The following is a 3464-nucleotide window of genomic DNA, read 5'->3' on the forward strand; positions in this document are numbered from 1 at the left end:
TCGCGCCCCCTGGTGCGAGAAATATCGAACGTCAGTTCCGAGCCAATAAACAATTTATAGCCCATTCGCAAAAGCTAGAGTTGGACGTAGCCACCCGCTATCGCCATTCCTTATTTGTCACTCCGACTGTTTACATTAAAGATTTCGAGCTCGGCAAAGAGTCAGCCTTTCCAAAATCTTTTATTTATTTCGCCCATCCAATTCATTTCTAAAATCCCCCCCAAGGCACATCAATATTTAATCGGATAGCTCGCGATCGAGGATAATTCCGTTGAGGGGGAGGGAGATAAGGGTTACCTGAGAAAATGTAACCCCCCCCGTCCTACCTAGGCAATCAAAATTAAATATTAATTAACCATTCCGACTTAAATTTTATATGAGAAAGAAAATTGAGTTTAATTTTCATTTATAAAGTTATTTGGGGAAGAGGATAGATTCAAATTATTAAATCGAGTAAAAACTTAGTTTTAATATTTTTTTCCTTTAAATGTGGCTTGAATAGCTTAATCGCTTAGGTACGCTTCGAATCAATTATTTTTGAAGTGTGGGTTGAATCGATTAGTCGCTACATTAGGAATCGTATCGATTAATACTTTAAGAATGGTTTGCATAGCTTAATCGCTTAAGTGCGGTTCGAATCGATTATTTTTATTTAGTATGGAAATCGATTAATTTGTTTTAATACGGTTTCCGATAATTTTATAGAACAAGAAACGATTGTTATAAATCTTCAATAAGTAATTAAAAAATGTGTCTATGATATTATCGTTTAATCGATAATCCGATTTAAAATCGTTTAATAGAGTAGAGGACTTGAATACAAGTAACAACATGAAAGGCAAAAAACTGTCACAACTTATAAATAACTCCTCAAAATATAAGAATTGAAACATTTCAAACTTTTACCGGTTGTTTGAGGTAAGAAGGTGATTTTAAATATTAATGCTAAATGCATACCTATGTGAACCTCATCCGCAGAGGAACGAGAACAGCTGGCTGGAATTTCACACCGAACAAAAAAAACCCTGATGATAAACTATTTAAATGACATTACTTTTAATTATATTGAAGCAGATAGTGTAAATTACACAAGGTAATTCAATTTGACCCGGAAATTAATTTCTGTCTGAAAAACGAATATACAATTCTGAATTTTTCAGTTGAAATTTATGAATAGGGAAATGTTTCCAAAATATTTCACGGCTATGAAAAATTTTGAAACTTTTATTTATGGTACCGTTCTTGTAATTAGTGCTTCCAATTTATATCTGAAAAGGTGAAATCTTTAACCTCTTTCTCATATCAGATGATAATCAGACATGTAAATGGTTTCCCCCGAGTTCTTCGGTTTCCCCTTTCCATAAAAATTGGTAGCGGTTAACCTCAATAGTTAGTGTAGGGAGCTGTTGGCTCGCGTGGCATGAAGGGCTTGCCACCAACCTCCTACGCATTGTAACCACCTGTTTAAAAGGCATTATAAGTCGCTAGATGACTTGGGCCTAATGTGGTGCCAAGGGTATTCGCCTAGCTGATTATTATTATTATTATTATTATTATTATCATAAATAACATAATAACAATAAGTATGACACTTACTATTGCTTTAATGCTAATTTTCTAACCGAACCTTTTTTCGGCACTGATACTCTCTTCAAGCTGTGACTTGGACTCGCGACTTACCGTTTTGGAAGACTGCTATTTGATAAAAATTTAAGCCTAATATCGGAGAGCACGTTCTGGAGTCGCGAGGGGCTTTGTTTTTGTTTAGAAGCCCGCGTGCGAATCACGCGTTATAAAAAACATGAGCTCGTGGCGCCGAGAAAAACATTTTTTTAACTTTTATCATTTTAGCCTAATATTCCGCCTATCTATCGGAAACCAGATATTTCGGCTTATCGGAAGTCTCGCGTATTTTAGACACTAGAGGACTCTGTGCTGAGAAAACATCTCGATTACGCAATAACTATGAAAATCAGTTTGGTTGTAAATCTCGTTAATTGTCATACTTATTGTGATTATGTTACTTATGTTATTATTATATATCTGGTAATCTGCCATGAGGCTAATCTGATCTGATAAAATCTGATAATTTACAAAACGTTGCGGATTTTCTGATGCGCGTAACGGATAACGGGTTCGGTTTGGAATGCTCATCCTGCCGTATCGCGTATGGTAAGATCACTCTGACGGCTTTGGCCCCGCCTACGAGATAAAAATCCCCTTTGCGCGCGCTCCCCTCTCACGTTGTTGTTTGTTAAGTTACCATAGTGACGTCAAAAAAACCGTCAGCCACATCGAGACGAAAATCTGCCGCGATAAGCATTCCAAGTAGAGGTATGGATTCCTGGTTTGAACGACGGTTTGAAGCACTACTTGTAATATGTATCTTGAAAGTGAATTTAAAAAGATTGAACTTTTGGTTTCCTTACAATAATGATTTCTGAAATTTAAATAAAATTACAGATATACATTTTAAACATTTTGTTGTCATCACTTCGAAAAAAAGCCCATTGTTGTTAGTAGAAGAAAGTATAATCGAATATTTTCCCTGGCAATAGTGGGGGAGAGGGCAAGGGAAAACGTCACTAGTGTGTGCTTCAATCGCGTCGGAAAAGAACCAATGAGATACCAGTCTGATTTTATTTTATTTAGGGGGGAGGAGCTTACTGTTAGAACAAAACGAGGATTGGGAGCAGTGCTAAAAATAGACTTTAAATAGAAACAAATATATTATTTCAAATAGGCCTATTCAGCTTCAAAGTACATTCCGCGGTATCTTCCCATTGTGCCGAATCCCATTCGACCGAAGTCCGCCAATGTTTTTGATGAAATTAGCCCAAAGGCGGGTTTTGTATTTTTCTAATCGACCGACGCAATATTCACAATTGAGCGACCGCAAAAAAAAATAGTTTTTCTTTCTACTCCTTTTGATTTTTTATGGAAGCGTTTTAATATATTTTTAAGTCTGTTAGGTTAGGTTAGGTTAGGTGAGGTGAGGTTAGGTTAGGTTAGGTTAGGTAATACTGCATGCTGTTCTGACAGATGCTGAAACGGATAAAACCAAATCCTAAACCCGGAGAAGTGCGGGTTTTTCGGTCGAATGGGACAATCCCATTAGACCGAATCCTAAATCCGCCAAAGTGCGGCTTTTTCGGTCGAATGGGATTGGGTTCGGTCAAATGGAACAGATTCCATTCCGCCTACCTGTGAAATACATTAAATATTTTCCGATTTTTCTGTAATTTACTAATTAAATTAAATTGAGGCTTAATTTTATAACCGCTTCGAAAGAATATTCTGGCACAGCGTTTTTTCGTATTAAATTTAGCGGTCCTAATATATTAAATAGTTTAAAAAAAATTATTTGTGTCGATCAAATTGAAACTACCTGCACAAGAACTAAACGTAAAAATTGATGAACATTTGGGTATATAGGCTAAAACGTTTTAATGACACAAATATCT

Source organism: Leiobunum rupestre, chromosome 9 (genome assembly GCF_980474605.1).
Source record: "Leiobunum rupestre chromosome 9, qqLeiRupe1.1.hap1, whole genome shotgun sequence".
Classification (NCBI taxonomy): Eukaryota; Metazoa; Arthropoda; class Arachnida; order Opiliones; family Sclerosomatidae; genus Leiobunum; species Leiobunum rupestre.